Raw genomic sequence first — 14,199 nt, forward strand, 5'->3', positions numbered from 1 at the left:
AAAAATTTTAAAGGATGAAATAAAGACACTTTCAGATATACAAAAACTAAGAAGACTCACCCCCCACCACACTCTTACTAAAGAAACATCAAAAGCAAGTACAGTACTGCAAGTAAAAGGAAAACTACCCTAATGCACAAAGAATGATAAATAATGGAAATCGCAAACAAGTGAATAATCATCATTAAATATTTGTGTAAATCAAAACTAATAATTCCTGGCCCAGCACAGTGGCTCGCATCTCTAATCCTAGAACTTTGGGAGGCCAAGGTGGAAGGATCCCTTGAACCCAGGACTTCCAGACTAACCAGGGCAACATAATGAGACGCCCGTCTCTACAAAAAATAAAAAATTAGCAAGGCATGCTAGCACACACCAGGAATCCCAGCTACTTAAGAGGGTGAGTCAGAGGATTACTTGAGTTAGGAAGGTCGAGGCTGCAGTGAGCCATGATCCTGCCACAGCACTCCAGTCTGAGCAACAGAGCAAGACCCTGTCTCAAATAATAATAATCATTCCTAAAGAAGGGACGTAATTTTTAATGAGAGTTAAAAGGCTGAAAAAAAAAAAAAAAAAAGCATATAAGCCAGAAGGGAAGTCTCTAAATTTAAAGTGAATTATTTAGATTGCTCAGATGGAGAGAAGAGATATTGATTAACTCTAGTGTAGTTTATATTGCAAGCAAGTTAAAATTTCAATGGTAACAACAAAAATTGTGTGCTTATGTGTGCTTATGTATGTGCGTTTGTGCATGTGTCCAAACCTACATAAGAGGGGAAAACCACATAAAAAAAAATAAGTATGGCTCACCCCTGTAATCCCAGCACTTTGGGAGGCTGAAGTGGGCCGATCACTTGAGGTCAGATGTTCGAGACCAGCCTGGCCAGCAAGGTGAAACTTTGTCTCTACTAAAAATACAAAAATTAGCCCGGGCGGTGGTGGGCACTTGTAATTCCAACTACTCGGGAGGCTGAGGCAGGAGAATTGCTTGAACCCGGGGAGGGGAGGTTACAGTGAGCTGAGATCACGCCACTGCACTCCAGCCTGGGTGGCAGAGTAAGACTGTCTAAAAAAAACCAAAAAAACAAAGTAACTAATCAAGAATCAACTGTGTTGCCAAAACGCATAACCAAAGAGAAGGAGGAAAATAACACAGCAACCAGAGCAAGGGACCAGTTTACTGGCTCTTGGTGTCTGCTATGCTGGGGCCTGGGTGGAGACCCTATAGGTGGTGCTGGGCTGGGTTTGAGCTTGGTCAACTGTAACCTTCGGAACAAGGCTTCTGGTCACGGAACTGATGGTATAACTCCTTAGCAACTGCAGCAACACCGGAGAGAAACTCAGAAAAACTGATCTTCTTATCGTGATTGCTGTCCTTCTTTTCTTTCTTTTTTTTTTGAGACGGAGTTTCGCTCTTGTTGCCCAGGCTGGAATCCAATGGCACGATCTCGGCTCACCGCAACCTCCACCTCCCCCATTCAAGCAATTCTCCTCCCTCAGCCTCCCGAGTAGCTGGGATTACAGGCATGCGCCACCACACCTGGCTAATTTTGTATTTTTAATAGAGATGGGGTTTCTCCATGTTAAGGCTGGTCTCGAACGCCAAACCTCAGGTGATCCGCCCGCCTCAGCCTCCCAAAGTGCTAGGATTACAGGCGTGAGCCTCCACACCTGGCATAAACAACTTTTCTAAGAAATCTGGGCCCTTTTTTATTCCCTCTGAGTAGAAGATAACAAACAAAGGGAAGGTTACAACCTGGGGCTGGACTAGGAAGATGAGAAGGGGACAGCAGAGGCTAAGGGGAAATACGTAGGGGATGAGATGGGGGTTGCTGGAGGGTGGGGTTGGGACAGCCATAATGGATGGGATGGGGAGCCCTGACCCTGGCGTTTTAATTGGTGACTCTTGGCTCAAATGAAAGCATGCGTAGGAGATCCCAAAATTCTGAGGCCGGGTCTGCCTGTGTCCCTTGAAATGCCCAATACTCATTCTACATAGGCCAATACCCTTTGGACCCTAGTCTCAAAAGTACCTCCACTTGGCTGGGCGCGGTGGTTCACGCCTATAATCCCAGCACTTTGGGAAGCTGAGACGGGTGGATCACCTGAGGTCAGGAGTTCAAGACCAGCCTGGCCAACGTGGTGAAACCCCATCTCTATTGGAAATACAAAAATTAGCCAGGTGTGGCAGCACGTGCCTCTAATCCCAGTTACTCGGGAGGCTGAGGCAGAATTGTTTGAGCCCGGGAGGCAGAGGTTGCAGTGAGCTGAGATAGCGCCATTGCACTCCAGTCTGGGCGACAGAGTGAGACTCCATCTAAACAAAACAAAGCAAAACAAAACAAAACAACACAAAATGAAACGAAACAAAACAAAACAACCTCCACTCCTCTCTTCATCGTTCCATCAAAATACACCAGTTCCGAATCCCCTCCTTGTCAGAGCTCACTCTCTGTGATTCGGTCTGTTGCATTATTTGTGCCAGTGAGTTCAGCAGGTGTTAATGGTTTAATGGTGAAGTTAGATGTCATAGTGAGTGGGAATCAAAAACTCTCCAGGGTTTTAGGGCTGCCCCATTTCACTTGGCATTATGATTCTGTGGTGTCACTGCTGCTCCCAGGGGTACATGAAAAGAAGCTTCCAGAAGGAGGAGATGAACCCAAAGAGTTGAATCTAAAGGGGGAAATTTTTTTTTTTTTTGCAGACAGAAGAGAGATATTTTAAGCCAGGAGACCTTCTGCTGACTCATAAGTCACGTAGCCTGCTGACTACGTAATAAGAATCGTTAACATCACTATCCCTCTTCCCATCTTACAAAGCATTGCACATGTTTTACCTCATTTAAGTGTTCATAACAACCCCAGGAAATAAGTGACATTGTCCCCATTTTTACATCTAAGGTAACTAAGGCTCCCTGAGTTGGTGTTTACGTATTTGTACCAATGAAATAAGTAAACAGCAGGGGCTGTGCAGGAAATCGGGTCTTCTCACCCCATCCTGGACTCTGTCTACTATACCCCTTCCATTCAGGAGAAGAGGTGCAGTGGCTGGGGAGAGGTGTGAGGTGCTCGCCAGCCTGCCACATCCATGCCTCTCCATGAGCTGATTCTCAGGCCAGTGAGGTCCAGGGGTGCCGTGTACTCCTGCCCCACTCCCACCCAGCCGCTAGGTCCCTGCTCACACAGGCCGACAGGAAGGTGGGGAAATGCGTGACGTTGGACAGCCAGATCTGCCCACGGCATCTGAATCTTGGGTGTATTTGTGACATAGGTTGAGTAAGCCCTTCAGCAGCTCCGCAGCTCCTGTGTCCAGTAAGCTGCAGGAAAGGGTGTCAGTCGCCTGGCTTGCTTTCCAACATCTGAGACTGTGGGGAACAGGGATGAAAGGAGACAGGATAGGCAGGGAATGGAGTAAGGGCCGGGTCTGCAGGGAAGGTGAGAGGCAACCCTGAGATGGAGCAGAAGGAATCTGATAATCCTTTGGTCCAGGTGAAATCCAGAAGAGGGAATAAATGTTTGAGGAAAGGGAGGGGAAGTCGTGGAAATTGTAAGGCCCAGGGTGGGATATGTGGGCAGAGGAGGAGGGGGTCGGCTGTAGGAGTGGAAGAATGAGGTGGTAGCGTCTGAGGGACCCTGGATTTAAGGTGCTGGGGAAAGTAGGAGTCTGCTTATGGATCCGTTACTGCTGAAATCAGCAGCGAGACTCCCCAGCAAAACACTGACATGAAGAAAGGCACAATCACCCCCTCGCTTTCCCAGAGCTCTGGGATCTCAGATAAAATATAAAAAACCTGGGTGGTGTCCCGTCCTTGTGGAGCTACTGACAGGTCAGCAATCAACAGCCCGGGGAGGCCTGAGCCACCCCACTCCATGTGTCTCCTGGACCTCTGGGCTCAAGTCCTCTTACAATGCTCCAGTGGGCACTGGAGGACTCTGCCAATCCCTGCACATTTGTACCATCCCTGTGCTCCCAACTCTGGGCCCAGCGCTGGGAGCAAGGGGAAATTAAGGGAATGGCACAAACGAAGGATTCACTCTGGGCCTCTCCGGTGCCTCAGAGCATCCTGAAGAGACCTGAGCCCAGGAAGCCGGGAAATGGACAAACCTCTCAGTAGAAAGAAGGACTGCAGCAGGTAGAGGCGGTGCTGGGGATCCTGGTCTTGGTTCTGGCCTCAGTGGTCTACAGAGACATTCTCTGCAGTAGCTCTTCTGTGAGGCTCCCTGGTGTCACAGGACTACCAGAAGTCAGAACAGAAAGGATATAGATTATCTAGTCCAACTGCTCACTGCCCAAAAGAAGATGCTGAGGCCTGGAGGGAGAGGACAAATGACTTCCCTGCAGGCTGCACAGGCCAATCAGGAACAAGCTGTAACTTGAACCCAGGCATCCTGACTCCCAGCCCAGGGCCTTCCTCCTGACATGAGCAGGCAGCAAGCAGGCTGGGGCATTGTGCCTTCAACCTAGAAGAAGCACATGGGCACACAGGGACTCACCAGACCCCGCAGAGGAGGCAGAGAAGGGAGGTAAATGGGAGAAGGTTGTTGGGAGGAGAGCAGTGCCTTTGATGATGCTCAGATCTAGGCTGGGACCAGGACTGGGCGCCTGGGGCTTATTCCATCAGTTGCCTCAACATGACGCTGGTCCGGGTGGAAACTCACAGCTGACACTGCCCTAGGGCTCCGTTGTGCCTCCCAGCGAGCCCCCAGCAGAGTCCTCTTGCCTTTCTAAGTCTTTTGGGGCTGGAACGGCGGGTGATGACAGAGGGAAGGTGAGAAGGCTGCTGTGCCCCCAGGACATAGGGCATTTGGGGATTTGCAGGTGGAATCGGAGTCCCTGATTATGGATCCAATGAGTCATTTGAGGAGCTTTCCTCACCTGTCGGTAAGGTAAATGCGCTGTCATTTGTGACAGGTTACCACACGCCAGGCAGTCTGCTAAAAGCTTTGCATCCATTGTCTCATTTAATTCTCAGGAGAATCCTGTGTGATGGGTATGATTATCTCAGTTTACAGATGTGAACAGAGAGTTTAGCTAGATTTACCAAGAGGACACCCCTAGAAGGTGGCAGAGCCAGGATTTGAAGCCAAGTCCTACTGACTCCGAATCCCACTTCTAGCTGCCTGTGGAAATCCAGGGTCTGTGCTGTCAGTCTTGGCTGAGCATGTGGTTACCCTGCCCCACAGGAGCCACTGTCCAGTGCAGTGCACAGCAGAGGAACCAGGGCTCTGACCTGGGCATGGCCCAGGGACCTTTCTCCAGGTTGTTCTGTGAGCTCTAGGCCCCAGGTGGCAGGCAGGAAGCCTCTGTCTTCTCCAGAGCACATGTCATCCTGTTGGCTACAGTGGCCTCCAGGTCACTCCAGAAGGGACAGCTGCTGAGAAAACCCCTGTGCTTTCTGAGGAAAACCACTTTTATTAGAGACGTCTTGCTGATCCTCCCAGGGCACCCAGGAAGACAACTGAGATTTTTATCTCATTTTACAGCTGAAGGGAAAAGGGTCACTGGCAGGTGGCTTGCACAAAGTCACAGAGCTGGGGAGGGGCAGACATGGGGCCTGGTCACAAAACTCTGACTCCAATGAGCACCCTTGCTGCATGATCTCAGAGCTTCACCAGGTCCCTGGACACACCAAGACAGCCACGGTCCATCCCCCACAGAAACCTCATGGGCAGGAACAAGTCCTGCCAACTCACTGGGCTTACCATTGGCCTACTATGTAATGCAAATTATTCCCCACTAGGAGAGGGGAGCCTAGATGACTCCCTGGGCACCCCCCAGGTACCATGGTCCTCCTCTCAGCTGCTTCTCATGCTTCCTTTGAATAGGGTCTGTTCGTGGAGCTCCTCATGCCAGGACCCCAATTGCCCCCAAAATGCATAACTTAATAGGAAGGGTAATTGATTCTGATCACCATGTAGGACTGCTTCTACATAATGGGGTAGGGAGGATATTTCTGAGACTCAGGTGGTCCCCTGTGGTATCAATTATTATCCCTACATGCAATTTTAAGTGTAAATGGGTAATTACAGCAACCAAGGCCTGATAAGGGCATAGGAACCAGGAGCATGCATCCCTCAGCGATGAGAGTCTGCATCACCCCACCAGGCAAGCCACCTAGACCAGTAGAGGGAAACCTATAATGGATGGTAGAGGAGGCAGAGGATGAGTATCTGTTGCGACCTCAAAAACAACTGCAGCAGTAAGGCCTACAGTAGCCTCCAGCTCTTCTCTTGTAAAATTACCCAGAAATCAAAACCAGCTAGAATTGGAGAGGCAGTCACTGGATGGAATGAATCTGACATGGGAACCAAATGGATCTGAGTGGGCACAAGGTGTGGAGTGCAGTAGATGCTGTGATGCCCTCCCTCATCTCCGTTACCTGATCCATGTGCCGGTCACCAACTTCTGTCGTTGTTGGCCACTAATAGGGCAAGACTGCACCCTTCTCCTAAGAGCAGCCCCTGATCCAATGGAGCTCCCAGCCCAGAAATGCCTAAAACACTCTGCCTCTCCCTGGGGGTGGCCCGTAGCCAGTGACAAATGGTGCAGGGGTACACGAGGTGGGCTTCTTTGCCTCCAGGTGGGGCAACTCCATTCAGGTTGCAGAGCTCCCTGTGGGATGAGAAGAAAGCTAGACTGAGGCCAAGCTCCTGTCTCCAATGAGATTTTTCCCTGTCCATGCTCTCACCCCCATGTCCTCCCAGGTTTCTCCTGAGAGCACTCCCTGATAAACCATATCACTTGCACAGGAATCCCCATCTTAGTCTCTACTTCTAGGACATCTGACTGTGAACTTAAAATAGAAAGGGTAATGTCAGCCAAGTATCAAGAGTGAGGAGAATGCAAGAATCCGATAAGAAACAAAGACAAGCCAGGCGAAGAAGTGTGCCCCATGGTCCCAGTTATTCAGGATGCTGAGGCCAGAGGATCAAGGCTGCTCTAAGCTATAATCATAACACTGCACTCCAGTCTGTGTGACAGAGGAAGAGCTCATCTACTTAAAAAAACATGTAAATGACAAGTTAATGGGTGCAGCACACCAACATGGCACATGTATACATATGTAACAAACCTGCACGTTGTGCACATGTACCCGGAACTTAAAGTATAATAATAAAAAAAAATTTTTTAAACCCCATTTTTTAATGGAGGGTGCTGGGCATGGTGGTTCACATCTGTAATCCCAGCACTTTGGGGGGCTGAGGCAGGATTGCTTAAAGCCAGTAGTGTGAGACCAACCTGGACAGCCTAGCAAGACCCATCTAATTTTAAAAATAGTCAGATGTGGTGGCCTGTACCTGTAGTCTTAGCTATTAGGGAGGCTGAGGCAGGAGGATCTCTTGAGTCCAGGAGGTCAAGACTGCAATGATCTATGATCCCACCACTCCCACCACTCCACTCCATCCCATCAGGGAAAGAGCAAGACCCTGTCTCAAAAAAAGGAAGATAATCCTATGACATGAGGCTCAAAGATGGAGGAATTCACAGAGGTGTAAGGAATAATGGGGAAGTGTTCTGAACATGGCCCTGGTGATTAAAATGAATACTGATCCCCCTGCCTGGCCCGAAGGGTTTGAAGGGCTTAAAACTGGGAAGAAATAGCAACACCCAGTGGAGAGGCCACAAGAAGATGGGCATCTTGTGGGGAGGAACAGCCATTGCATCATTTTTATTTCCGCATCTTCATTGCCTGGAAGAGTACAAGGCTCAGAGATAAGCATCACTAATTGTCTCCTCCCTGCCCTTCATCTGACGCTCCTTATCCAACAATGACCACCCGAAAAGCATGGACCTGAATCAGCTGGACTTGTAGCCAGTTCCATGTGTTTTGGAAGGATTTCCTCACTGACTGAAGACTGACTCTCTTGCTTTTGCATCCCAGTGCCCAACCAGATGCTGGCACTCAGCAAACCTCATTTCAGAGAAAGACAACAATATCCACTCACATTGATCCCAACAAGCAGACACAGAAACGAGGCCAGAGCTGCAGGGGCCAGGCCAGAGGACAGGGGAATAGTGCTCATGCCACTGCTGCCCCTTTCTACTCATGAGAATAGTGCAGAGAGCAAGTGCCCATCTGGCCTCTGGCAAGGCCCCAGGCGAGGGTTCCAAGTGCTGATCTAGGCTCACCAAGCTAGGCAGGATGAGTGCTGCCAGCGTCCTCAGTTATGTCCAGCTCTGCCCCATGACAGCTGTTGGTTTGCACAAATTGCTTCCCTTCTCTAGGTCTTGGAGTCTTCCACTGCAGATGGAGTTAAATTACACTTCGGATTGGTTTTTACTTTCACCACACTGTCACAATTTTTTGCTATGTTCCCCTTGAAAACATGAGTTCGACCCTTAGTCTTCACCATAAGGTCCCTGAGGGCAGGGCCTAGACCCCTTGATCAAATATGCAGAGCATTTCAGAAGCAGAACTCTGTACCAACTGCTGCAGGAAATACAAAAGAACTAGAAAATGTCATGAGAAGGCCACCTATCCTGCTCAGCACTGACGTCTCTCGTCCTTGTTCACTGAACCCCTTAGGTTTCCTGAACTCTCCATGCCTTTGCCCACATCATGCCCTCTACCTGGCACTCCCTTCCACCCTCCCACCCCCACCCGTGTCTGCCTAGAAAACTCTCGTCAATCCCTCGGATGCAGATCAAAAGTCACTGCAGTGGTAGAGCCTTCCCTGATTTCCTCAAACAGAGGTTTTGCTGGGACCCCAGGTTCCAGCAGCACGTCCACATCTCTCGGTGCACCCTCTCACGTGGCGGTTCTGGAGTGACCTGCCTGCCATCCCTGGATGAGTCAGGAGCACAGGGTGCCAGTCCCAGGCCCACAAGTCATCCTTTGTGTGGCCTGGCTGGAGGTGGCACCTAGCTCTCTGTGCCTTAGGCCTTATGTATCAATAGAGACACCTATTCCTACTTCCCAGAATTCTGAGGATCACAAGAGCCTGTCAGTGAGAAAGTGCTTTGTGAGGTAGAGAGTACTGCATAAGTGTGAAGAGACGGCATTGCTACTGACATGCTCAAGTGACATCTGTGTCTCAGGTGCTCAAGTGACATCTGTGACTCTGAGTTTGAAATCCCCACTCCCTGGTGCAACCAGTTTACAGCACTGGGAGTGGTGTTGTGGCTACAGCTTCCTTGGCTATAGCAGTGGCTGGGTCAAAAGATGTATGGATTAGATGCCATGGGGGAGGGAAGACAGGCTGTTCCTGAGGGCAGAGCCTCATTCAGGAAAGAACATTCCCTACCTTACCCATCCCCATGGTGCCCGGCCCTCAGGTAGACCTCAGGTAAACCCTCCTGAATCACCCTCAGCCAAGGCAATGTCCAGTTCCAGCTCCTTCTCCCCACAGCTGAGCCCCTTCCGAGGTGCACACCACACACCTGCTATTCCATCCGATGGCTGCTCATTAGCCTTCCTGCAAATTCACTCACCTGGGTCTGCCCTTTTCCTCATCCTAGGAACCCCCCTCTTCTCTAGACACTGCCTTTTGCTAGCTTTACTGCCTCTATCCGTGCAGGCTCTTCTTGAAAATTCTGCTGTCTCATATGGATCCCTGGCTTCCTGGATCCTTTCTCACTCTTCTTGACTTACTCTCTCATTTTGCTGGAAAACATTCCCCAGTAACTTCCAGAGTAATGGTAATTGCTGGGTGTGATGATTAATTGCATGTTCAACTTGGCTTGGGGACCAATATAATTCTGGATGTGTTGGTGAAGGTGTCTTTTGGATGAGATTAAGATTTAAATCAGTAGATTTTGAGTAAAGATGATTACCCTCCATAATGTGGATGAGCCTCAGCCAATTAGTTAAAGGCCTGAAAAGAGAAAAGACTGACCTGTCCCGAGGGAATTCTGCCAGGAGACTGCCTTGGACTTGAACTACAGCTCTTCCCATGCTAGCTGCCACTTGAGACAAGGAGTTGCCAGGGGTAACTGGGGTTGCTGCTCACTGCTCACCCCCATCTCTGTGGCCTCAGCTGATCAGCCTCAGCTTTGTTCAGCACTAGGTGCTTGTCTCCCTGTCTGTCTTTGTCCTCCTTGTCTCTCTCTCCCAGTCCAGACCTGGATAGTGATTAAATTTTTCTTGTTTGTATGTTTTTCTCTCCACAGAACAAAAAGGGTACAGATTACTTGGACAACGTCTTTGAGAAAAAGGACAAGAATGAAGATAAGAAGATTCACTTTTCTGAATTTCTTTCCTTGCTGGGGGACACAGTTACAGAATGCCACAAACAGAGCCATGGAGCAGAGCTCTGTTCCAAGGGAAGTCAGTGAACCAGCCCCAGGGGTCTCCAGAGATCTCACAAACAATAAAATGTCTTTTTCTACCAGACACTTGGTCTCTTACACCTTCTTTTTGGGTGTCATGTGTTGACAAATGGACAAATGCTGGCTCTCACTTTTGTAGATTCTCACAAGGGGGTTCAGCACAGCTGACACTCACTCCAGAGAGGTCTCCCTGGGTTTCCCCCAGGCTCACCTCTGCTCCCCAACCCCCAAAGGCATCCAACTTGCTGGCACCAAGGTGCATCTGCTGCCATCAGCACAGCCACAGTGAGGCTCAGGTGAGGGAGCTGGGTCCTCAGGGAACCATGTCACCCAGGCGTGTTTGTCTGTATTTGAGAGTTAGAGGAGGGGTGCCCTGGGAGGTCCATCACTGAGCTGGCTGTTGGGGGCACAGCAGGGGGAAGGCGCAGATGCTGATCCTCCCACCCCCTACTTAGTTTTCCGCCCCTCCCTGCTGTTGTTCCTCAGAGTCATGGAGGAACCTGCTCTCTACTCTCATGCTGAAAATACATCCTGGACAAAAGCTAGTGCCTTTCCCCAAGGGCCAGCAGGACACCTTTCTGTGGGTCATGGTCATGGATAGGAAGAAGCAGCAGGATCTTGAGCACTATATCCCTGTGATACGGCCCAGCCTTCTGAAGCCCATGGATGTGTGTGTGCACACGCGTGTGCCTGCAAAGTGTGTGGTGTGTGTGCATGAGGGAGGGAGAGAGAGAGAGAGAGAGACAGAGAGAGAGAGAGAGAGGGAGAGAGAGAGATAGTGTGTGTGAGAGTAATTCAGTACGGGATGAGAGAGTCATCCCATAGAGTCTCTCATCTTGAGAAGGGAGAAATGTGCACTGTGAAGACAGAAGTGAGTGAACAATTCAAGGTTTGAAGGCTGAGGCTGTTCCCCAGCAGGCAAGTAAGAGGGCAAGGTGGACTGAGGCCAACAGGAATTGTGTACTTACTTCTGGGTGCTGGAGGGCGTCTTCTCTGAGTGAGACGCATGAAAAGCAACTTAAGCTTTTGTCCAGGTAAAGGGGGAAAAGAGAAACAATCAACTTCTGAGGGAGACTTTACTCAGGGTCACACACTGTGCTGGGCACTGAGGATGCAGAAATAAGCACAGAGTAGGGCTGCCTGCCTGGAGTGCTGGCTCTGTCTGGAGACCGCCAGTCTTTTGTGGCCTCTTCACTGGGGTGGAGGGAGGTCGAGGGCTTTCCTTAGACTCCAGCCTGAAGGAGCCAGGAGGCAGGCAGGGTCAGCATTCTCCTCTATCCCCAGTGCCACTTCCAGGTCCTGTCACGTGCACTCTCCTCTCAGCACCGCTCCTTGAAGCTCATGTTGTTGGGCCGTTTCACTCTTATCCTCCTGGTCACACCCACCCTCCAACCTGACCCACAGTTCCCTCTCCATCCCATCAAGAAGATGTGCATGGGGGTAAGGTGACCATCTTCAGCTCACAAATGCTCTCTGTCCATCTGTTGCTCGTCTCTACTTGGGGTTGCCTTCCCTCTGGACTGTGTCACTGTTCAAGACTGTTTCTTTCTGATATCCTACTCTCCAGCTACTGCTGCCTACCTCTCCCACCTCTTCTCTCCCAACTTCTGTTTTCCCTATTCTTCCAGTGAGTTAGGACCTCTGTGTCTAAACCTCTTCCTTTTCACTCTTTCTGTCAGCCTCTGCTGGTGTCATCACCTTCCTTAGCAGCCTGCTTTGCATGACCCACTATTGCAGCTTAACTCTGCCCTGAGCTTCCTTCACCCGTCTTGCGATGCCCCAGTCTGGAACCAGCCCTATATTTTGCCTCCTCTCTTCCCCCACCCAGCTGCTGATCCCTGATAGGTAATTCTGTGCCAGGGGCCAAGGCTGGTCTCCTGCCTGCTCCTTGATCCTATTTCTCTCTGAAGTCCCACTGTTAACTAAGCTTGGGGGATGTGCCCAAGGACTTCCAAACCATACCAGCACTCCTGCTTTCTCAGGCTTCTGTTAGGGCTGCTCACTCTCTCTCCACTGCCCAAAATTTCTTTTCTAGACTTGTCTGTCTAGGAGCATCTGGTTCCAATTCTAAACTTTGATGTCATCTTCTCTGTGGTGATAGTAGTTGGAGGTGACCCCAAGCCTGTGACTATCTATATATATTGTACTTTATGCTTATTTCTATTTCTAGCATCCATAACACTTTTTTTTCACTTGGTCTCTTCTAGACTGTGAGTCTCTAGAAGGCATAGACTGTGCGCACCAATGAATCCTCAGCACCTAGCAGCTTGCTTGGCACAGAGCGGGTGCTCATTAATTGTTGATTGATTTATGGGTAAGAACCTTGTACCGGTGTGATCAGGAGTTCAAAAAACCACCTGGGTAATCCATAGACTCACTAAAATGGGTACTTGTAGCTGCAGGCACTGAAACTTGAGTGGGAACCAGGAAACTGGAGCCAATTAGATAAGAGCTGGGTGAAGCTTTCAAGGGTTTTGGGCTTCAGGTGGCTCACAGGTGGTTTATTACGTTAGAGAGTGAGAAAGGATTCAGGGAGCCAGGGATCCATGCAGAAGAGTGGAAGGATCCAGGAAGCAGCTGCCTAGGGAGAATTAAAGTGTAAGGGCTCTATTAGGGGAAAGGCCTGTGAAAGATAAGGTGGAAGGGGAGCAGAATGGAGAAGGGTGAGCCACAGACCCTGCAGCCCTGAGATGGGATGGAGGGAGGATTGGGCAGGAGGACCCTGAGACGCCAGTGCAGCTCTGAGATGATCTGCACCAGGGCTGAGGAATGGCCCACCTGTGGTGTCCTCGCTGTGCCCAGCACTGACTGGGAGCAGCCTAGAGGGCCCTCGTGTGAAGGCTGCAGTGGATCCCAGCTACACTCTTAGCTGAAGGGACATCCGAGCAGAGACCCTCACTGGCTGCCATAAGGGATGACAGAGGGCAGGAAGGAGCCCTGGCTGGGGCTGGTATCCTCGTAAGTGCACAGAGTAGGGGCAGCTGAGGGTGGGACAGAGGGTAGGGTGAGGGCAGAGAATAGCCCCCCAGGAAGAACCTACAGGAATCATAGCTGTGGAGGGAGTAGATGAAGTAGAGTGGAGTCCAGGATACCACAGGGCAGAAAAGAAGGATAGGTGGTCTGAAATAACTTACCTCCTATATTAGGGTTCTCCAGAGAGACAGAACCAATAAAGGGTATGTGTGTGTGCGTGAGCAAACACCAATCCCCTCCCCACTGACATACACATTCTGCAATATACACACATTCCAGAGAGATTGATTTTGAGGAATTAGCTCATGTGATTGGGAGTAAGGTAAGGCAAGCCCAAGACCACGAGCTAGGCGAGAAGGCTGGAGCCCCAGGGAAGAGCTGTAGTTCAAGTCCAAGGCAGTCTCCTGGCAGAATTCCCTCGGGACAGGTCAGTCTTTTTTCTTTTCAGGCCTTTAACTAATTGGCTGAGGCCCATCCACATTATGGAGGGTAATCATCTTTACTCAAAATCTACTGATTTAAATCTTAATCTCATCCAAAAGACACCTTCACCAACACATCCAGAATTATATTGGTCCCCAAGCCAAGTTGAACATGCAATTAATCATCACACCCAGCAATTACCATTACTCTGGAAGTTACTGGGGAATGTTTTCCAGCAAAATGAGAGAGTAAGTCAAGAAGAGTGAGAAAGGATCCAGGAAGCCAGGGATCCATATGAGACAGCAGAATTTTCAAGAAGAGCCTGCACGGATAGAGGCAGTAAAGCTAGCAAAAGGCAGTGTCTAGAGAAGAGGGGGGTTCCTAGGATGAGGAAAAGGGCAGACCCAGGTGAGTGAATTTGCAGGAAGGCTAATGAGCAGCCATCGGATGGAATAGCAGGTGTGTGGTGTGCACCTCGGAAGGGGCTCAGCTGTGGGGAGAAGGAGCTGGAACTGGACATTGCCTTGGCTGAGG

General features: G+C 49.9%; 1 protein-coding gene across 4 annotated transcripts in view; it reads right to left on the reverse strand.

Annotated features, from left to right (window-relative positions):
* The window catches only part of PGLYRP4 (peptidoglycan recognition protein 4), a 99,116-nt gene that overhangs the window by 37,719 nt on the left and 47,198 nt on the right, over positions 1 to 14,199 (reverse strand). The gene's annotated exons all lie outside the window — the stretch shown is intronic.

The sequence above is a fragment of the Trachypithecus francoisi genome, unplaced genomic scaffold (assembly GCF_009764315.1).
Source record: "Trachypithecus francoisi isolate TF-2019V2 unplaced genomic scaffold, Tfra_2.0 Lachesis_group5, whole genome shotgun sequence".
NCBI classification, from domain to species: domain Eukaryota; kingdom Metazoa; phylum Chordata; class Mammalia; order Primates; family Cercopithecidae; genus Trachypithecus; species Trachypithecus francoisi.